This window comes from Sapajus apella, unplaced genomic scaffold (assembly GCF_009761245.1).
Source record: "Sapajus apella isolate SASKATOON/1434 unplaced genomic scaffold, GSC_monkey_1.0 scaffold40, whole genome shotgun sequence".
Classification (NCBI taxonomy): domain Eukaryota; kingdom Metazoa; phylum Chordata; class Mammalia; order Primates; family Cebidae; genus Sapajus; species Sapajus apella.
In genome coordinates, this window is record NW_022436980.1 from 22,350,855 (window position 1) to 22,374,713 (window position 23,859).

Here is a 23,859-nt window from a genome sequence, read left to right on the forward strand (position 1 = left end):
AAAAAAAAAAAAAAAAAAAAAAAAAAAAAAAAAAAAAAAAAAAAAAAGAAAAGCACTAAATAGAAGACTACCTCAGTAAATCCTGCGACCAAAATTTGAAGAGAATGGGACTAAAGAGGGAGCCATTGGCTAAGAGAGTAAAGATTTGAATGGAGAAAAATATAAATGGTGTCTTATAAGCCTGACTTCCCATCATGTCTTCGTGTTGGTAAGGTATGAGCTGGCCACAGACACATTAGAGACACACGAGGTGACGTTAAAGATGTTCCACTACATCCAATTTTATTATGACATAAGACAACTGGTAATAAGCAACATGACTGAAAACACCTTCTAATTAAATTTGATTTGGTCCAGGCATAAGAATAAACATAAACATATTAGAATTGACAATCTAAATATAAACCTGTAAATTTACAGTTAATTGATTTTTCACAAGGTTAACGAAACAGTTAAACGGAGAAAAAATTGTCTTTTCAACAAGTGGTGCTGGGACCACTGGATATCCATATGCAAAAAAAATAAAGTTGGACTCTTACATATACCATATCTAAAAATTACCTCAAAACAAAACAACTAAATGCAAGAGCTAAAACTATAAAACTCTCAGTAAAAAAGCACTGGACTAAATCTTTGTGGCGCATTTGGCAGTGTTTTCTTAGCTACAACACCAAAAGAAGAAATAGGAAATTGAAAACTGTTGATCATGAAAGGGCAGTCTCAAAAAAGTGAAAAGGCAAGCCACTGAGTAGAAGAAAATATTTGAAAAGCATATATCTAATAAAGGACTCATTATCTAGGATATATTTTTAAAAATCTTTATAATTCAGAAATAACATGGTAACCCAATTGAAAAATGGGCAAATAATTGGAAAAAAACATTTCTGCAAAGAAGATATACACTCCTGGCCAACATGGTGAAACCCTGTCTCTACTAAAAATACAAACAAATTAGCTGGGTGTGGTGGTGTGCGCCTGTAATAACTAGCTGGGTGTAGTGGCATGAACCTGTAATCCCAGCTACTTGGGAGGCTGAGGCAGGAGAATTGCTTGAATCTGGGAGGCAGAGGTTGCAGTGAGCCAAGATCACACCACAGCACTCCAGCCTAGTGACTGGTGACGGAGTGAGACTCTGTCTCAAAAAAGAAAAAAAAAAAAGAAGATATATACATGGTTAATAAACACATAAAAGATGCTTAATGCAATTAGTCATTAAGGAAATATAAATCAAAACCATCATGTGCTACCACTTCACACCATGAGGATGAAATCTTTGCTCAATGAAAAACATAGAAAATTAGTGTTACCAAGTATGTGGAGAAATTAAAACCCTTACACAATGCTGCTGGGAATGTGAAATGGTGAAGCCGCTTTGGAAAACAAACTGGCAGCTCCTCAAAAGGTGAAACATGAAGTTGCCATATGAACCAGAAATTCCAGTCCTAAGTATATACTAAAAAAAAAAATATATATATATGCAAACACAAAAACTTGCACGCAAAACTTCAAAGCAGCTTCTGGGAGAGAGATCTGAGATGGCTGATCACTAGCAGCTCGGGATTGTAGCTCCCAGTGAAAGTGCAGAGAATGAGACGCCACACTTTCAGATGAATTTTTGTTGCTCACACACCAGGAGATTCCCAGCGGAGGAGACCCACGGGTCACCAGCACGACTCTTGTGGCTGGCGAGGCAGTTTTGCTGCTGCCTTGGTGCGGCAGTTCTTGGTGCAGAGTCAGAAAAGCACCATCAATCTTAATGTCGCTGTTTTGGCCGCCCAGTGGGTTGCTCAGATTTTAGCGCTGGGAATCAACAAGTTGGACGTCCACTCAGAAACCCAGTTATAAAGACAGTAATTATAAAGACCACAGATGGATAAATCTATAAAGAAGGGAAGAAAACAGCCTAAAAAGGCTGAGAATACCTAAAATCAGAACGCCTCTCCCTCTACAGGGGATCACAGTTCCTTATCAGCAACGGAACAAGGCCTGATGGGGAAAGACTGTGTTCCATTAGCAGAAGCAGGCTTCAAAAGGTGGATGATAAGAAACTTCTGTGAATTAAAATAACTTGTTCTAACCCAATGCAAAGAAACTAAGAACTTTGAAAAAAGGTTTGACGAAATGTTGACAAGAATACACAATTTAGAGAGGAATATAAGTGAATTAATGGAGCTGAAAAACACAACACGAGAACTTCGTGAACTATGCACAAGTTTTAACAGCCGAATCGATCAAGCAGAAGAAAAGATATCAGAAGTTGAAGACCAACTTAATGAAATAAAACGAGAAGACAAGATAGAGAAAAAAGGATAAAAAGGAACGAGCAAAGTCTCCAAGAAATATGACACTGTGTGAAAAGACCTAATCCACGCTTGATAGGTGTACCTGAATTTGACAAAGAGAATGAATCTAAGCTGGAAAATACGCTTCAGGATATTATTCAGGAAAATTTTCCCAACCTAGCAAGGCAGGACAATATTCAACTCCAGGCAATACAGAGAACACCACAAAGATATTCCTCAAGAAGACCAACCTCAAAGCACATAATCGCCAGATTCACCAGGGTTGAAATGAAGGAGAAAATACTGAGGACAGCCAGAGAGAAAGGTCAGGTTACCCATAAAGGGAAGCCAATCAGACTCACAGCAGATATCTCAGCAGAAACCCTACAAGCTAGAAGAGAGTGGGGGCCAATATTCAACATCCTTAAAAAAAAGAACTTTCAACCCAGAATTTTACATCCAGCCAAACTAAGCTTCATAAGCGAAGGAAAAATAAAATCTTTTGTGAACAAGCAAGCACTCAGAGATTTCATCACCACCAGGCCTACTTTACAAGAGCTTCTGAAAGAACCAATGCAAATAGAAAGGAACAGCCAGTATCAGCCTTTCTAAAAAATACCAGAAAGTTAAGAGCATCCACATAATCAAGAATTTACATCAACTAATAAGCAAAACAGCCAGCTAACATTAAATGGTAGTATTAAACGCACATATATTATTATTAATTCTAAATTTAAATCGACTAAATCCCTCAATCCAAAGACACAGACAGGCAAAAAAAGCCAAAACCCATCGGTATGCTGCATCCAGACCCATCTCACATGCAAGGATACACAAAGACTCAAAACAAAGGGATGGAGAAAGATTTACCAACCAAATGAAGAGCAAAAATAAATAAATAAATAAAAAGCAGGAGTTGAGTTAAAGCAACAAAGATCAATAGAAGCAAAGAAGGATATTACATAATGATAAAAGGATCAATGCAACAAGAAGAGCTAAAGATCCTAAATATATACGCACCCAATACAGGAATACCCAGATATATAAGACTTATAAAGAGACTTAGGCTCCCACACAATAATAGTGGGAGACTTTAACATCAATATTAGACAGATCAATGAGACAGAAAAGTAACAACGATATCCAGGATTTGAACTCAGATCCGGAACAAGTAAACTTAATTAACATTTATAGAACTCTTCACTTTAAATACACAAAATATACACTCTTATCAGTACCACATCACATCTATTTACAGGTTTCAATGAAATATTGGTTGGCTGCTTGTTTGTTATTTTCTTCCCTCATTTTTTTTCCATGTCTCTATTATTAAGCACAATTATAGGCATACCCATTTTTAGACTGCATTCTAGCCCAGGCAATAAAGCAACACCCCCACTCTCTCTCCCCCTTCCTCTTTCTCTTTCTTCCTCTCTTTCATTCTTTTTCTTTTTATTTATTTATTTATTTATTTATTTATTTATTTTTTTAAAAAAAAGGTCAAAGCAGCATTATTAACAAGACCTACAAAGTGAAACTAACCCAAAGGTCCACCAACTGAAGAATGGATAAATAAAACATTTGATATATCCATACAATGGGATATTACTTAGCAATAAGAAGAAATTAAGTACTAATACCTGCTACAATATAGATGAAGCTTTAAAAAGTTATCCAAAGTTAAAGAAGCCAGTCATAATAAACCACATATTGTGAATCAATTGATATGAAATGTTCGAAATAGAAAATAGATCGATACAAAGAAGGAGGATGGTTCCTTAGGGCTGAGGGAGGAAGGAGAAGCTAGTGGGGATGGCTAAATAATGTGGGGTTTCTTTTTGGGGTAATGAAACTGTTCTAAAATTGATTGTGATGATTGCGTATCTCTGTGAAAAACTAAAAGTCAATGAATTGTGTACTTTAAATGACTGAATTGCATGTTGTGTTAATTATATCTCAATAAACTTCTTATCCTCCAAGTTTATTTCCTGCTAGTGATCTGGAGTCATGCAACAGTGTATTGTTTGGTTTCAGATCATTGCCCATGGTTCAAATGTGTAAAACCAAATTGTAACTCCTTTCTCATGATGTCTTGAGGTTGTGTAACCCAGGGCCACAGTCACTTATACTGGCTTAGAATAATCCTCTTTAAACTTGTTTGGCAGAATTTGGATTTTTCCATCACCAATATTTCCCAAATTAAATGACTTTTTAAAACCCAAGACTGGCCAGAAATTACCTTATGTTTTAGCTTCTTAATCAGAATATCCATTTCCAATTGATCTGTTAAGTCTCCATGGAAACCCGGCTCTTCATTTCCAAATTCATTTAACATATATTTTGTCATTTCCAGGAATTTCTTATATCTGCAGAAATGTACTGAATTAGTAAATCAAGTATTTTTAAGAGGAAATACTAAATAATTTTTAAACAGATAGATATTATATTGTAGCATAGAAAAGAAACAAATATATAAAATATAAATTATGATCCTCTCATTTGTTTCAACTGAACATAGTTTTAAAACATTCTAATAAAATTATAGTCTTAGATGAATAATATGAAGAAAATTTTTATTATATACATGGCAGATAGAGTGATATTGTATCACACACAGATTTTAGAAATAAACTGTGTATACATTTTAGTATGTTAAAATAATCTATTACTAAATATTAGCCATAACTCAGAGATGAGTATCCAAGATGAAAATGTAAAACATATATGTTTGAAAAAGACACAAAAACAAATTTTGATACCTGTTGACCACAGACTTTAAGAAGAAAAGGAAATATACACAAAAAGTGTCAAGGAGATCATTCAAACTGTTACGGATGAGCAGTGCTGCCTCAGAAAACCCCTCTGTGCAGGCTGACCCCAGCCCTCTCTGATTGCTCTGCAGCTGCGTTCCTGAACCGCTCCCTAGGTGCCGCATTAAGGCTGCTAGACGTGCCACAATTAAGCAAAGCCTAATTACAGCTATGGGGGCAGCACGGCAGCTCGAGGGATGACAGGGAAAACATATGTTGGCTATTCTGTACTCGTAAATTCCTGTTTGGCACATATCTGTAAAAAATCTTGGTTTCGGTCTTTTTTTTTTTAATGTCTGCCACCACGAGAGTCACAGGATGATGTATTGCAGGTCTGCTGCAAGTTAAAAAACTATCTGTGTTACCTGAAACCCCCTTGTGTCCCCCTCACCCCATATAAACCGCTCCTTTTGTAAGCTCAGAGCTGCTGCCTCCTCTGAGCAGCCCAGCATAATAAGAAAACTTTCTTGCCTGATTTTGGGTCTATTCTCCTTTCTCTCAGTTACCCTTACACAAACTACAAAAAGAAAGGTAAGAAAACATTTTTGATGTCTGAGTTGAGGGGAAAAAGAAATAGGCAGTTTTAGAAGAAAGAAAATGAGCATAGAGATGTGTGAAGACTTTAAGACTGCTTGAAGGACAGATCTAGAGATCTTTGCTGACACTACCAAGAAAATGAAAGAAATACAAAACCATGTCCAGAAAGGCTATCACAGAAAAATGTTGATTAGAAGCAGCAAATGAACTCAAGTACTCAGCAAACATAGAAAAGTAGCTGTGTTGGTGACTTCAAAGACACATTCCGTTTTTTACCTGTGATAAAAACATGATTGCTCATTTTACTCTTTTAAGTTATACATATTAATATCCTGGCTACTTGGGAGGCTGAGGCAGGAGAATTGCCTGAACCTGGGAGGCAGAGGTTGCAGCGAGCTGACAGCATGTCACTGCACTCCCTAAAGAGAAACTTTATTTCTCTTGAAATAAAATTTATTTGTGTGAAACAGAAGTTTAATAATACATGTTCCTCATGTATATAAGGGAGGTACCCATAGAAGATGAGTAAATCTCCATGATAGGTTTTATATCTTAAAAAAAGAAGCAGAAAGAAAATACAAGGAAAATGGCAAAATAAATTTTGATGTTGTTAAATAATGAATGACACAGATAGGTCTTCTTCAGAGAATTAGAATGCAGCAGAGGAGGATACTACCAAAGGAAGGAAAAAGTAACAAAGACAGCAAAAATATCTTCAAACACAAAAATTCACACTAGATGATAAAGATTCAGTTGACATTATATGTACAAGACTTTGTCATTATCGTTTTCAAAATCATTAAATAATAAGTGTAATATTTTGATATTCAAAAATACCAGGTTGCATTATGAGTTTCTAAAATAAATGTTAAAATAGAATTTATAAAAATGCAGTTATAAAATGAATTTGTATCTAGGTTTTCACAAAGTAAAAGTATAGTTAAATCAATTAATGTATGATTAAAATGTTCTACAATATTAATATCATACCCAGTTCTCTCTTTTTCTACTTCATCATTTTTCTTTCTTATTTGATCCACATTATACTTCTGACATGACATTAACTCAGAAAGTTTTCTTAATTCTTCCTTTTCTTCCTCAGGCTTGAAAAAAACATAGTTTTTAAAAGTATTTTTAATATAGAGACACACTTTTCTATCTTAAAAAATAGTATTTCTTATAATTTTTGAATAATATGTATTTAGGCAGGTGTGTAAAGTGCATTTTATAAATCTGCTGCCAATAAAGACAGAATTTAATAACAATCACTTTTCTTAAAACAGCTAAAAATGATTCATACTTTTCTTATTAACTTTTCTGATATTTAAACTGCCAATAATTTTTGTTAAAAAGAGAGGGGGTTTGCACATAAAATACTAAGTTTCAGTAGAAAAAAATTAAGAGTAGTTATATTTACATTTTAGTTTTCAAAGATGCCCTAGAAACATTGTCATCAATACTTCAACTTATTCCAGGTTGTGTTAAATTACGTCTTACTAAGGCAATTTTTAGAAAACTCGCATCTGGTTCCCATTACATTTTTGATCCTCACCTGTCTTCAGGGTGAGTCAATACCCTCATTCTCTGTAAGTATTCACCCATGGTTTCCGCTTTTTCTTTTCTGTTAACCATTTCCCTTTAAATAAAGTTTAATTCCTCTCTACAACAAACAAAAACGTAACTTTGTCTAATTTTTGTGGCTTTTCTATATCCTGTTTCTCCCCTTCCATTGAACTTTATAACACATAGTCTCATCTAGAGATCTATTTTTTCATCACTTATTGTCTTATTTTGCATTGAAATCTGATTTTTAATCCTGTAATTCCGATTAAAAATTTGACAGTCATCAAGGACTTTATCTTGCTTTACTAGGGAGCAACTGCCAGCAGTGACCAAACCCTCCCATCTCTTCCTCTAGCCCCACCTCATTTCCAAATGCAGCAACCTATGATATTCAGTTCTATCCCTTTCTGTTGCTCTTTTAAAATTATCTCAGTGCTCCTTAAATTTCAAAACTCTCATCCAGATTTCCTAATCTACATTTCCAGCTCTGACCTTTTTTCCTGAGGCCTCTCCCATCTAGTACAGTTCTTGTAGACAATATTCTCAACTGCACGTGTATCCATTGCTACTTGGTGCAGAATTACTTTTGCAGATAGTGAATCTCATACATTTTATATTGATTCTTATTGATGTTATTTTGAGTATAGTGTTATTTTCTAATCTTAGGAAGGACAGCCTCACCCTTACAATATTGACCCACAGACATTGTCCTTTTTTCTTTCATAATGCAAAACTTTCCCATGAGAACCACATTATTGTTTTCCTGTTTATTTTTTCTTGTTTGTTTGTTTTTTTAAGAATTTCCTTCTCCATAGAGATACGGCATAATAAAAGTCTTGTTCTAAAGTTTCTTTCAGGGTGACACCCAACTATATCGTTGGGAAGCTCCAGTCAAGTAGAGGTTTCTCTTCAGCCCAATAGAGATTCTTCATCTCAAAATTGTGTCCACTAAATATCTTAAGACAAGTAGTCTCTGGCTTAGGAATTCATGAAATTAGAACATTCTGGAGAAGTTAGAGGCTATTAATTGAGAGGGTTGAAAGCCGTCCCTTATTACATTTGTTTATACACATGGTAGGTATCAGCGTGACTAATAACACTATGCTCGATTTCTAAATTAATTCTGTGGAAATCTATACAGAATTGTTTGTTTATTTCATGAGACAGTGTCACTGTCACCCAGGCTGAAGTGCAGTAGCCTGATAACTGCTCACTGCAGCCTTGATCTCTCAAGCTCAAGTGACCTTCCTACCACAGCCTGAAAATACAGGCATGCACCACCATGCCTCAGCTGACTGTTTAAAAACAATCTTTTTGTAGACAGGGTCTCACTATATTGCTGTGGATGGTCTCAAACTCCTGGGCTGAAATGATCCCCCTGTCTCAGCCTTCCAAAATGCTAGGATTACTGACATGAGCTGCCTCACCCAACCAGGTATTGCATGGAATGATTTGAGAAGCCATATCTACACAGCAGCCAGAAGCCCTGGATCTGAATCCCAGCTTCACCAGATATGAGCTGTGTGACCTTGAGCAAATTAACTTTCTGTGTCTCTGGTCCTTTATCTGAAATGGAGAGAATAATACCATCTACTTCACTGGGATGTTGGGAAGATTAAACTGGAGATGAACATGAAGCACTTAGAAGAATACATGGTACATAGTGAACTACAGATAATATTTGCTATTAGCATGATAATTTTTGTTGTATATCTTAACACAATTGTATATTTTAAGCAGGTGGCATGCCAATGGAAGTGGTCTCCTATAGCTGCACTGAATCCTTCTTCTCACCACTGAGAGTGGCAGCAAATGGAGGCATATAATTCATAATTTACTTTTCTCTCTGTATGACTCAGTAGGCAATGACCATGTATGTCCTACAGTGTAAATAGCACCTCCTGGATTGAATAGTATGTAACTGACATGACCAGCAGAGACAGGCTATGCCACTGAGCTGAAAACCCTGAACTCTATTGATAAACCAAGGCTCCTGAATCAATTCCCTCTGAGCAACTGTTGCTGTGGTGGTTCCTTCATGAGCACTTTGCTGAGCACTCAGATTGAGGAGCTATGCTATCCTTTATCAGACAAGCTGCAGCCAGAACTGTTCAGCTGACAAACTGGTAGCAGTCAAGAAATACAGTTGGCCACATAGTGAGGAAAGGCCAATTTAGATTCTTTTCCATAGTGAGAAAAATATAAACATTTGATTGAATGATTCTTCTCTATTAGATAAATTGGTTTAGATTTTATATTTAATTGCTAAAAATACATTTAGAATATAAAACTTACTGTGTCAAGGTCTCAAAGAAGAAATAATTGCTGTGGTGTAAAGTATTTAATTGTATGCTAAACATTTCTAAGCTAAAATCTTTTCAATTTATACAAGGATAAGTGGTATATATAATAATATATAATATACTTATTATATATTATTCCCCCATTGAGTAAATTTATGATGAGATGAAATTATCTTCCATAAAAAAGCCATGTAAAATTAAGGACTAAGTTGTTCTGCACAGACTAGACAACAATTGCCAACACATAAGATCAATGAGAGTCAGAACAGTCAGAGAAAACTTCAGGAAAAAAAGAAATTGTCTACCGAATGAATGAGGCTAGATGAACCAAAACTGAGAAAGCAGAAAGGATAGCATGAATGATATCTATCATGCTATGGTGATAGACAGGTGATAAAGTCCAATGGCAGGGAAATAAAAACATATGTGCACTTAATAACCTGTAAATGAATGTTCATGTGGTATTTTTCATAATAGCTAAAAAGCGGAAACCAACCTAAAGGCCTATCAACTGATGAATGAATGGAAAACCAGTGTAGCCATGCAATAGAATATTATTCAACAATAAGAAGAAACAAACTACCAATATGTGCTAAAACATGAATTCTGAAAACATTATGCTGAGTGAAAGAGCCAGTCATAAAAGACTATGTTTAACTATTGTATAACTCTATGAATATGAAACATGCAGAACAGGCAAACCTATGGAGATAAAAGTAGACGGTGGTTGCTTATGACAGGGGTAAGTGAAGGGACATAGAGGAAGGTTGTAGTCATGCCTAGGAAATGTAATGTTGCTTTTAGGGTTAATGAAAATGTTCTCATGAATATGCTAGCAGATCCTGAGTTGTATATTTTAAATGGATGTATATTTTAAATGGATGAACTGTCTGATATGTGAATTGTATCTCAGTGAAACTGTTTTTAAAATCCAATGACAGGATCAAGATAATTTTCTCAATTCTCAATTTTTGATGTACATACTATATCAGATCTGAATGTTTCTATGCTTTTATAGTATATTTTAAATAACAGGCAAAAAAAGAAAATGCCTAACTTTTCAAATACTTTGTAAATTAACCTAAAACATGTATATTTAAAAGAATAGTATAATGGCCTTTCTCTACAAGTTAACCATGAAATAAATAGGCACAGTTTCTGTGTCCAATCACAAAAGTTAAGAAATAAGACAATTTTCTGGAACATTCCATTAAACAGCCTCCTCTGGTTTAATCAGGCCTGCATCATCATAGCAATATGAAAATTACTTAAAAATACTGTTTAACAGGAAAAAAAGTTAATTTTCTGTGAGGAATGATGTATAATTCTCAACTTTTCCAAGGGTACATATTAAAAGAGAAAGGGTATGCAATGATTTTTCAATGGTAGAAGGTAAGTCACAATAATAAAAAGTCAGTACCTTATAAAGACAGTAAAATGGTAATAATTAATTATAATGAAAATAAGAAATCAAGCTTCTGTCAAAATTAGTATCCTAAAACATGTTATAGAATTCAACCAGCTACAGAATAATTGCTGACATGTTAAATTCTGTACGTACTTGACTTTCCACTTGAAACAATTTCTTCTTTGACGCCTGCGTCTCATCCAAATTAATGTGACAACATGATGTCCTTTGCAATGGCGACTCTGACATAGCTAATTTTTTTAGGCTGTCAGCCAGTTTTTGTTGAAGTTGTCTCACAATCACCTGATAAAAATATTTTGTTACTGATTTTATAAATTACCTTATTATTAAATTATGTTAATAATATTTAATTCAAACATACATACTTTGAAAATTATCACCACACACATAAATTCATCTTATTTTCATCACATGTACACATTTTTATTTATTACTGAATTCAGTGAGAGAAGCAGAATGCGTTGTCTTCCTGCCAAATTGGCATTCTCTTACTTACACAACAGATTCATCCCACTATCCAATCGTCTTAGAAGCTCGACTCAACCTCAGATTCCTAACATATTCAATCACCTGTTTAAATCCTTCCAACAGATTACTATCTCAGAACAAAAGTAAAATTCTGATGGCCTTTGAGGCCCTCGGTAAACAGGCCTCTACCTCCCTCCCTGACCTCAAGCTCCTGCCGCTCCCTCCTGTACTCACTCCATTCTCATTGCATATAAAGGCTGCCTCCACTCAGTAATCTGAAAATGGGGATCTAATGCCCAACTCATAAATCACAGGCAGCTACAAATATCCTTGTACTGGACAAAGTTACATTCAAATGATAGTTATTGAGCCTTGAAATGAAAATTATGAGCTAATTATTAACACAAATATTCAAAGTAAATTATAAATACCAGTGGGAAGGCTAAATGAAATATGGTTTTGCTAAAATTTACCATATTTATTCTAAACTATGATTTTATAACAAGCAGCTGCCTTTAAAACCTTATATGCTCATAAAAATACACAATCTGGGACTGACATATTTTCAGATTTAAGTCAAATTCATATGAATAAAATCAAAGCTACACCAACTAAAATATATTTTTAAAAACTCCTTAAAAAAGTATTACAAGACACAGCAATACACTTCAGTTCATCTGGGAAATCTAGAATTAAGTGTCGACACAAATCACTTAATTAAATCTTAATTTGAAAATATTCATTTCAGGTGCAAGCATTTTCACTTACCTGCTTCATCATTGTCTTAACATATGGCAACATAAAGATGTCAAAATTATTATTTCAGCAGTACAGGACTATCTACCTTAAAATATGACTATGTGTCTATTAAAATTTCCTAGGTGACACAACATCTTTACTCAAAGTAAATCATCTCTCAGCTCTACCTTTTATTTCCTGGAAACAAGGTATGTTGCTAAGCTGATATAGTAAACATATTCTTCTTTTATTTTTTTTTTCTTTTGGATTTTTATTAAATCAGCTTTGTTGAAATGTAATTTACATACGATAGAATGTATTATTTCATAAAGATAGAATAAAACATAAAGTTAGAAGATTTGTAGTGAATTGACTGAGTTGTGCAGCCATCGCTACAATCCAGGTTTAGAGGCTTCCCATCACTGCCAGATCCCTCACACTCATTAGCAGGCACTACCAGCTGCCAGCCCCAGCCCTATGCTTACAATCACCTACTTTCTGTCTCTATGCATTTATATTTTCCGGATGTTTCATGTAAATGCAATTATACAGTATGGTAAACACATTATTTATTTATTTATTTTTATATTCAACTAGGTTCAACATGTATCCCAAACCAAATGTTTAAATGTTCTTTCCAGAAGTTTGAAAGTATTTATCTTCCCTGATACTTACTTTTCTTTCTGCTTTCTCTTTCTCATATTGAAACAGACTTTCTTTTAAATGATTACATTTATTCATTAACTCCTTATTTTTTTCTTCTAGCAGAAAACGTTCCTCTCCATTCTCAATAAAGCCTCCTTCGATGTTAATTACTGTCTTTCTATTATTCCCTTTCTGATATGCATCATCTAGTTGCTGTTGCAGGCACAGATTTTCCTGTTGTAATTCATATATTCTCTCTTCTACGTAGTTTTGCTTTCCAGCGGATTTATTCACTTTAACTTCTGCATTTTGATACTTCTCTTTCATTTCCTTTAGTTGCTGCTCTGCTTGGCTTAGGTCCTTTTGTACAGCTTCTAAAGCCAATGTCTTTTTTCTGAGAGTATCTCTTGTCTTATGGAACTTGTCTTTTAAGGTATTGAATGTGATTCCCATTTTAGAAAGTTGTTCCGTAAGAAACCCATCCTCATCTTTTAGTTCAGAAATATCACTCGATTTTACCTGTACAGAAAGCTCTTGTGTTCTCTGTAAAGAAAGTTTGAGGTCTCTTTCTGTTTTCACCCTTTTATTGTGTTCGCATATAGCAGCAGCCAGTCTAGACCGATAGGATTCAGTTTTGGCTTCCAGTCTTTTTTTGTTTTCTTTTTTCTTCTCCAGGTCGGAATTGAGCCTTGTGTTTTCAGCTTTCAGATCATTAAGCTGTTGTCGATACTGAGATACTGTTTTTGTTGCCATTTTCTCATTGAATTTTATACTCTTTTCAAGCTTAGCATTTCTTTCTTTAATAATTTTAATGTCCTTAAAATATTTATTTTCTTTTTCAAGGCTGTCTTTTTTGATTGTGTATATTTCCTGTCTGAGTATAGCAATCTCTCTCTTCAAAATGCTATTTACATGCATAAGATCTATCATTTTTTCATGATTATGAAAATCCTAAATAAAACAAAAGGAAGTTTTAGCTAGTACTCAATAAAATATCATAATTATCTCTGAAGTTAAATAATAACCTGCACATCCACACACTGAAAAGATTAAGTGGATATTTAACAGGAGAAAAAGTTGAAGCGAAACTTTGAACCTTATAGAGCATAAATTCCAAAAAGTTCAAACATTTATTTGAAGTCAATAAATTCATAAAAATAAACACACACACACACACACACACACACACACACACACACCCACCCACCCCAGAGAATTTTTAAGACTATCAGAATTGGAAAAACCTTTACCTGAATTACAACAAACCTAAAAGCATCAATTAAAACATTAACAAATTTGACTAAATTAAAATATCACAAAAAGAAAACTGCATTTACACTTTGATATCTAAACCATACACTACCCTATAGTAAGAGTCTTACCTTACACCTATTTGAACAGATAAAATTTCCCAAAGTTATTGAAGTTCTGTTTCCCTGATAATATTCTATTGCAATTTGACTCTTTTAACAATTTTTAGTCAGTTATAAGAATTACATTTACTAAATCATAAATCTAGGCATTGTTCTAGTTACTCCTATATACATTCACTGATGAACTCTTTTAGCTACCACAATTTTGAAAAAGAAAGGTTAAAAATATAAGTGAGCTGCAGGATATTTCCCCAGGGTTTCTCACTCTACTTCTAGTTCTCCACCAAATCACAGTTACTTCTGTGGTGTAAATATATCAATATAAAAGAAGCCTTTTATTTCAAAATGCCCATAGTAGATAAGACAATTTGTAGAGCTCCTTTTAGGATGATATTATTTGTGATTGCAATTATTTCTGTTTCCTCTTTATAATATTAGAAACAGTAATCAATATGAAACAGTGGAAAGTACAAGGAACTATTTTACTGGGAACAAAACTTTTATCAATAAGTTATCACTAAGTATATATTACGGTATATTATTGTTTTCAAAAGCTCTTTGTAATAAAATAATATCCTACTTGGATGCCAAGATTTATAATAAATGTTAATTATTGTAACTATAAGTGTCATCATTCATTTTTAAAGATGAGATAACATTTCTGGTTTGTTTTAGACCTAAATAGTATTATTAAATCAAGTGGATATTATAAGTAATATTGATAAAGTTAAAAATATAGAATTTTTATCAAAGATTTATTTACCTGATTTTGAATATTTCTTAAGGTCTTCAGTTCCATCTCTAATGATTGAACAGTCAGTTCAAGTTGTTTTTTCACTTTCATTTCTTTCCTATATTGTTTCTGTATCTTTTCCAACTCTTTCTTAATTATTTTGTACAGCATATTATCATTATTTTTCTCTTTATTTCCTTGTTTTAAGGTGTGTCTGCAAATAAAGGCACTTATCTTAAAATTCATTTTGTTAGAAAATAAAAAGTTCATCTTGTGATCTGCCTCTGCATATGTTGTTTACTATCCTAATAAAATTTCTATGTTCTCAAATGTTTTTCCTCTGTAATTCTCAGATATTTAATTTCTCACTTCAATGTCTTCAAAACAATGCATATATACTTGAAAAGTAGCAAGGGAAGAATATTCTGCTAAAGTTTCTGTTACTAATTACTCTAGCATATATTATAAAAAAGGATGCTAGAGATTACTCAGTAAAGTTACAAGTTGAAAACTACCTTTTTAAATCACACAGTCATATTTACTCCCCCATTAGAATAGATTTACAATTCACTAATTTTTTAAAGTTACTATTTACTGACAAGTGTATAAGTACACTAGAAATAAATTTTCATCTTTATGAAATATTGCATGTATCCCTCCAAATTATTTATAGCATAAGATGGCACCTTCAGATGTCTTTCACACAAAATGTATCTGCAGATTACTGTAATCCAAGACTAGGCTAAAGAGGCTAACATCTGTTACCCCACACTTTTTGTATGTCTTTCTTGAGTAATACTTTCAATTCACCTTGTTATTATATACCTTATAAACAATTTTTAAATCTTTTTGGAACAGGACATGATCTTATATTTAAACAATAAAGAATAGCAAATATTTTTAACATAGAACTTGAAATTTTATCTATGTAGGAAGGATGTTGAATAAACTAATCAGTAATCAATTTTCTATTCACTTTTTGTTCAATGCATATTAAGAATAAAGCTTTAGAATAAAATTTAGAATAAAATTTCTAAAACACTTTCCACATTGAGAAACAGGACCATTGCTTACTCTGCAGGCTAAATTGTAAATTAATATACACGTTTTTTTCTCAGAGATGAGGTCTCACTCTGTCACCCAGGCTAGAGTGCACTGGGGTGATCATAGCTCAAAAAACCCTTAAAATTTTTTGTTTTGATGACTAAAAACCTATAGTAATTGGGAAAACAACATTGTGAATAACATAACTAATAAAGAAATAGCATATAGAATACACTATATGTTATTATAAACCTATAGTAATCAAAACAGTGTGATACTGATACAGCTTTAGTCTTCCTTATTCCAAATTCTTAGGACCACAAGTGTTTCAAATTTTAAATTTTTTTTTCAATTTTTGAATATTTGCATATACATTATGAGATGGCTTGAGTGTGGGACCCAGTTCTAAACATAAAATACGCTTACATTTCATATATATGTATAAGCTGGTATCTAATTCTAACATAACAAGTTAAACTTCTTAGTAGTTTTAACTACTTTTTAAGGAGTAAACACATTTATAACAATATCACTATTACATACCTTTATAAATGTACAAAGATATCACAATTTCTTACTGAAGTTATTATGTTAGGAGTTGAGCATGAGCCCCAAAGAATACGAAAAATACAAAAAAAAAAAAAACAAAGCTAAGAATTCTTTACAAGAAAAATATATAGATTCATCATTTTGTTAAGAGTAAGCAGCTAAAACAACAAAGAAGCAACAATTGCTCTTTTCCTGAGAGGAATTATTAAAGAAATTCCTCTTCACCCAAACTTTAAAAAATAGTTCTACATAGGTTCTGGATATTAGCCTGGAGAATGTAAACAAATTTACAAGAACAAAACTAATAACCATATCAAAAAGTGGGCAAAGGATATGAAAAGATACTTTTCAAAAGAAGACTTATTCAGCCAACAAACATATGAAAAAAGTTCGTCATCATTGGTCATTACAGAAACGAGAATCAAAACCACATTGAGATACCACCTCATGCCAGTTAGAATGGTGATCATTAAAAAATCAGGAGACAGCAGATGCTGGAGAGGATATGGAGAAATAGGAATGCTTTTACATGGTTGTCGGGAGTGTAAATTAACTCGACCATTGTGGAAGACAGTATGGTGATTCCTTAAGGATCTAGAAATAGAAATACCATTTGATCCAGCAGTCTCATTACTGGTTATATACCCAAAGGATTATAAATCACTCTATTATAAAGACATATGCACACATATGTTTATTGCGGCACTGTTCACAATAGCAAAGACTTGGAACCAACCCAAATGCCCATCAAGGATAGACTGGATAAATAAAATGTGGCACACATACACCATGGAATACTATGCAGTCATGACAAAAGATGAGTTCATGTCCTTTGCAGGGACATGGATGAATCTGGAAACCATCATTCTCAGCAAACTGACACAAGAAAAGAAAACCAAACACTGCATGTTTTCACTCATAACTGGGTGTTGAACAATGAGAACACACGAACACAGAGAGAGGATCATCACACACTGGGGCCTGGGGGTGGGGGGCTAGGGGAGGAATAGTATTAGAAGAAGTACCTAACGTAGGTGATGAAACGATGGGCGCAGCAAACCACCACCAAGGCACGTGCATACCTGTGTAACAAACCTGCAAGATCTGCACATGTGCCCCAGAACTTAAAGTATAATAATTAAAAAATTTTTAAAAATAGTTCTACAATTCTGGAATATGAAATAGTTTTCATCTTAAACACAGCTGATGAAAGGCAACTTGCCAAAGAACACATCTGGTTAAAGTGGCCTGAAACTTAGGAAAGGACTGACCTGTAGCCCTGGCAACAAGCAGCCCCACTTGTTTAAAATCAAGTCAGTCAAGCAACGACCACTGGCCTCACTCACCAGCTAATCAATGTCAGCCAACTGCTTGCACAAGAAAGCCAATCAGAGATATTTCTGCTCCAATCAGCAGGCCTGGGAGTGCCAACCAATTCACAAAATTCCCACTCACATAACCATGCTGCTCCAGATGATGTCAGCCAACTTACGTCTCTGAGATTCTGCCAAGCCTTCAGCTCCACTCCTCCCAAAGCCCTAAGATCAGCAGCTGCTCCATCAGGAGGGAGTGTGCCTGACCAGCACAGCTCTCTTACTACAGAAAGCAATCCACTTTGTGTTTTAATTTCAGACACTGAAGGCTCATCATCCTTTAAGAAGAATTTCTTAAATCCATTAATTTTACCATGCTAATATTTTAGTTTTCTTAACAAAACATAAGTGAAAATTGTCATTCCTTTTATCCATCTTATCATAATTAATACAAGCATAATTACAGTAAAAGAAGAAAGAGTCACTAAGCACAAAATTGGGTTTTTCCATCCATGGAAAAACACTAATATAAAGAATATAGCTTATTAGGAAGAACCAAAAGTATCTAAAATATGCATATAATTGTGAGGTAAAATTGTCAAGATGAACCAATGTCAAGCATTTTTTTTAAAAAAATGAGAATTAGTCTAATGTTTAAAACAATACCCTGAGGCTAAACTTCATTCACTCCTTTAATAAACACTTACTGAACAGCTGCTGACTTTAGGCTGGGCCCCTTTCTAGGCCCTGAGAATATGGCAGTGAAGAGACAAAAGCCTACTCATGACTGAGCACACAGTAACAATAAACACAAGAGAGAGGCAATATAGAGTCTATTTGAGGAGGAAAACTAAAGTGAAGAACTTAAGGAATGGAACAAGTGAGCCAACAGGCATCTGAGGGGACAGCACTCCAGACAGAGGAACTGCCAAGTACAGAGGGAGCCAGGAGTGTTTGAGGAACAGCCAGAAGCTGTGTGGCTCGAGCAGAGAAAAAGAAATAAAACAAAAGTTGAGGTTAGAGGGATAAAGAGGCCAAATGATGCGGTGCCTTCTAGGTGTTAGAAAACACTTCAGTATATACTCTGAAATGGGAGGCAATTAGAAGGTTTGGAGCAGAGGAATGGCACAGCTGACGTAGGTTTCCATACATCTACTGAGTAAAGAATTGGTGGAAAGAGGATTCAAATACATAAATAAATAAGAAGACCAATGAGCAGTCTATTACACTCATCTCAACAGCAGGTGGTGGTTGGTGGGACACGGAAGATATGGCACTTCTGGATATACGTTGGAGGTAGTCCTGACAAGACTTACTGACAGATGAGGTGTGAGGTGTCAGAGAAAGGCATGAGACAAGGATGACACCAAAGGTTTTGGCAGAGCAACTGGGCGAGTTGCCATTGACACAGGTAGGAAAGGCTCTATGTGGGGTAGGTATGAGGAAGGACATCAGTAGATCAATTTCAGGCCTGGTAAGTTTGTGACACCCAATGGCTAATGAAAGACAGATGTCAGGAAGGCAGTTTGATATTTAAGTCTGGAGTTAAGAGAGAGATCTGGGCTGGGGAGATATACATTTAGGGATCACTAGCACATGTAAGGTAGTAAAAGTCACAAGAAAGTGGATTGAGGACTGAGCCCTGGGACACATCAATGTTGAAAGATGTAGGATGAGGAGAATCAAGCCAAACAGACTACGATGGACGGACTAGAAAGGCAGGTGATAGAGCCAAGTGAGCAGGTGCGTTCCCGAAAGCCAAGGAAAGAAAGTGATGTGAGGGAACTTCTGATGGGTTAAATAAAATGACGTCTCAGAAATTATGTCTAGATTTACCAAAGTGAAAATCAGTAGAAATCTGGAGAAAAGCAATTTTGGAGGAGTGGTGAGATTGGAAGTTACTGGAGCAAGTTCAACAGTGAGTGGAACGAAAATCTGAGTCTGTGAGTACACACAGTTGTGAAGTTACTGGAGCAAGTTCAACAGTGAGTGGAACGAAAATCTGAGTCTGTGACTATACAGTTTTTTCAAAGACATCATGCCTATGTGGTATGATCCAGGATGATAGAATGATTATTCATCTTAATGCTTTAAATATTGTTTACATTACACAGACATGGCATTTTTTAAAAAGGCCAGACCAAGGTATTAAATAATGCATTCACAAAAGACCACCTGAACATTTCTATGTAATATACACTGATTATCATTTTGCTAAATAAAGACCACAGAAAGAGTAAAAGTTTCAAGGGCACTATTTCTTGCTTGATAAAAATTATCCAACTCTAAAATATTTTATACTCAAATATGCAAAATAGTCTTATTAAAATATTATAACATTGAACTATATATTGAGTTCTATAAAATTATTAAAACATTTATATTAATAAAAGTAAAAGGGAGCCAGGCACAGTGGCTCGCATCTGTAACCCCTGCTCTTTGAGAGGCCCAGGCAGGAGAATTGCCTGAGGTCAGTAGTTCGAGACCAGTCTGGTCTCGAACCAACATGGTGAAACCCCATCTCCACTAAAAATACAAAAAAAAGTAGCCAGGCGTGGTGGCAGTGTGTGCCTGTAATTTTAGCTACTCAGGAGGCTGAGGCAGGGAGGCTACTTAAACCAGGGAGGCGGAGGTTGTAGTGAGCTAAAATCATGCCACTGCACTCCAGCTTGGGTGACAGAGCAAGATTCTGTCTCAAAAAAAAAAAAAAAACAAAGTAAAAGGAGTAAAATGCAGACAATAATACTATTCTTTAAACTCAATTTTTGTAATTCATATAAAATGAAGTCACTGCTGAAAAATGTGGTGTGGTGCATACTGAAATAGCTCATCTTTTGAAAGGAAGGATAACAGTACGCATGACGTGTACCTTTAAAAAGAAGATTCACTGCAGGCATCATCACATTAGCACTTGGGGGTCACATCAGCCCCCGGCTGGTTTTTCTAAGTCAAGTATCATTGAAACACAGACATGCCCATTCACATATTGTCTGTAACAGATTTTGGACTATTACAAAAGATTTTATAGTCCACAAAGCCTAAAATATTTATTATGACTCAACAGAAAAAGCCAATTTTCGGTTGAGATCAAAGGTCCTTTGATGCAATTTCAGAAGCTTTACCGCATATGCTGAAATGTTCACATGGAATGTGGATCCCCATGTGCAATCCCTTGGTAATGTTCAGATTAAGTTTAAGGGCTTAATATTTAAACATTCATTCACTGAGAACCTAAAACAAAAACTTAAGAACTAGCAATTTTATTAATGACAAGGTAGAGGGCCAATGTAGCACATAGCTTGCTTTTGCAACTCAGTGGATATTTTCAGAATTATTTTAAAAAGTGGTTGAGATGTGTCATCAAACTAAATACTTGGAATATAATTTAATAGTGAAATAATCATTGCACTATAGACATGACCTCACTTTTTAATGGTTGCATGTTACACTATACGAATATTCTTAATATAGGTATACGGTCTTTCATGTTACATATATTTTATATATTAATTGGCCTATTGTTCATTATGTATAATGTATAATTAACGTCCTTAATAAGTGCATGTGTGTATGTTTACACAAGTTATGTTTTCCTGTACAACCTAGTCCCAGAAGTGAAGTTGTCAGGTTAAAGCGATGTCAGGTTATTTGAGATTTTGATAAACAGCATTAAGTTACCCTTCAGAAATAATTTACCAATTACATATTCCAACAGCGTATGAGAATGTCTTTTTCCTCACATTTGCCAACATTAGTAATTATTTTTTAATTATCAGTATGACTTTTAAAATATATATCTCATTTTACGTTAATTTGCATTTCCCTGAAAAAAAGACAGGGCTAAATGTCCCTGGTAAAATTATTAAATTTGTTAATCATAAGGAATATAATTCTGACTTAGAATTAGTGTATAGCACCATGACAATTATGTGCTGTTAAATACTGCTATAGGCAGCTAGGTGCAGTGGCTCATGCCTATAACCCCAGCACTTTGGGAGGCCAACGCAGGTGGATCGCCTGAGGTCAGGAGTTCAAGACCAGCCTGGCTAACATTTCATTTTTAGTGAAATTTTATTTCTACTAAAAATACAAAACATTAGCCCAATGTGGTGTTGTGCTCCTATAATCCCAGCTACTTGGGAGGCTAAGGCAGGGGAATCACCTGAACCCGAAAGGCAGAGGCTGCAGCAAGCTGAGATTGCCCCATTGCACTCCAACTTGGACAACAAGAGTGAAACTCCATCTCAAAAAACAAAAAATTACTGTTATAGGCTTACCCATCATGCTCTCCCTTCAACTTCTTGGGAAATTGCTGAGGATGCATTTTCTTGATCTTTCTTTGCTGGGTTAATCCAGCAGCAGCATCAGAAGATGTATTATCACACACATTTTCTGATAGTTTTATTTTTTCACTTTTGTTTGTATTCCTTCTTCCTTTGACCTTTAATAAATGTAATATCAATAATAATTGTTATTTTTTATTCAATTAAAAGAATTTTTTACCTGATTTTATCACTTGATTCAGGTTAACTGTTACCATTGTAATCATAAGAATATTTTGTTCTTACTTTATCATTATACATAATTATTATCACATACTTATAAGATGTTCTTATCATTCCATCATTAAAATTTTTGTAATGTCTGCTCATTTCTGTTTGAATGAATAAAAGAATTTTCCAAAATTTCAAAAGGGCTCTCTTCCATTTTGTGCTTTTATTCCCATCCACTCTTTGCTATCTGAGATGAATTTTTATGCTATCTGACTAGCAGAAACAGAGAAATAAAAAGGCACAGACATAATATATGTCTTCTGTCTTTACCACCTTAATTTTACATAAAATAGCCAGATTGAGAGGATGTGACCTTGCGGGGCTTCAGGAACAGGAAAGAAGCTTTTCCTTTTCTGCACTAAGCTATTCCTTTAGCTACTGCCTTCTATCTTTATTTTATTTTAATTTGAATCCTGGGATATCAAAAAAGTAATGGTGCTCCCTAGACTATAGGAACCAAAGTTTACCACAACACAAGAAGCAGAGTGAAACTTCTGAGTTGCTAGTGCAGAATTCTGGAAAATGAAATGCTTCCCAGATTTTGCATTCAATTATCACAAAATTTGATAGGTGGAATACTTGTGGTATTCTACTATAGGTGGAAAACTTGTGGTATCTACTACAGCCCAATTATCTAAAGACATAGTAATGCTTCATCCAAAGCTCATGAGGTGGCATTCCCTAGCACTTCATGGTGCCAAATAACACGACACAGTTTCATATCGGTGAATCACATAAATTACCAGATAAATTTATTAAATTAGTGAGATATATCAAAAATGTAACTTGGAGTTGGGTGTGGTTGCTCATGCCTGTAATCCAAGCACTTTGGGAGGCAAAGAGGGGCAGATCACCTGAGGTCAGGAGTTCAAGACCAGCTTAACCAATATGGAGAAACCACATCTCTACTAAAAATACAAAAAGAAAAAATTAGTTGGGCGTGGTGGTGCATGCCTGCAATCCCAACTACTCAAGAGGCTGAGGCAGGAGAATTGCTTGAACCCAGGAGGCAGAGCTTGCACTGAGCTGAGACAGCACCATTGCCCTCCAGCCTGGGCAACAAGAGTGAAACTCCATCTCAAAAAAAAAAAAAAAAAAGAAAAAATGTAACTTGGGCAAAGCAGTCTAATGCCTCAGAGAGTGGGAAAAGACCTCATCTGCTTTTACTCTGAAAGAAGAAAATCCCTAGATTTTTGCCTATCTTTAGAACACAATGTACAGAACTCAACTTTCTACTAAAAAGTCAAATGCTAAATTTTTGGCTGAGAAGTTATGCTTCTTATATAATGAAAATCAAACACATCTAAACTTACCATACTTTATTAAACAACATAATGGAAAGGTCTGATTCAACAGAAATATTGGAGAGTTGGCGAGTTTTTAAAATATGTGGAAATATATATTTGTTTCAAACATATCTGAAATGGCCAAGATGGAACTATGAGTTCATACAGTTTGAGTTAAGTAAGCAGATAAACTCGCATACAGGGAAACACATTCAACAGACTCCTCTGGCTGG

The 23,859-nt window shown here is 34.7% G+C and overlaps 1 pseudogene; it reads right to left on the reverse strand.

The window, feature by feature from the left end:
- Positions 1-13,528, reverse strand: part of LOC116565383 — a 36,498-nt pseudogene extending 22,970 nt beyond the window's left edge.
- Between the last annotated feature and the right edge of the window lie 10,331 nt (positions 13,529-23,859).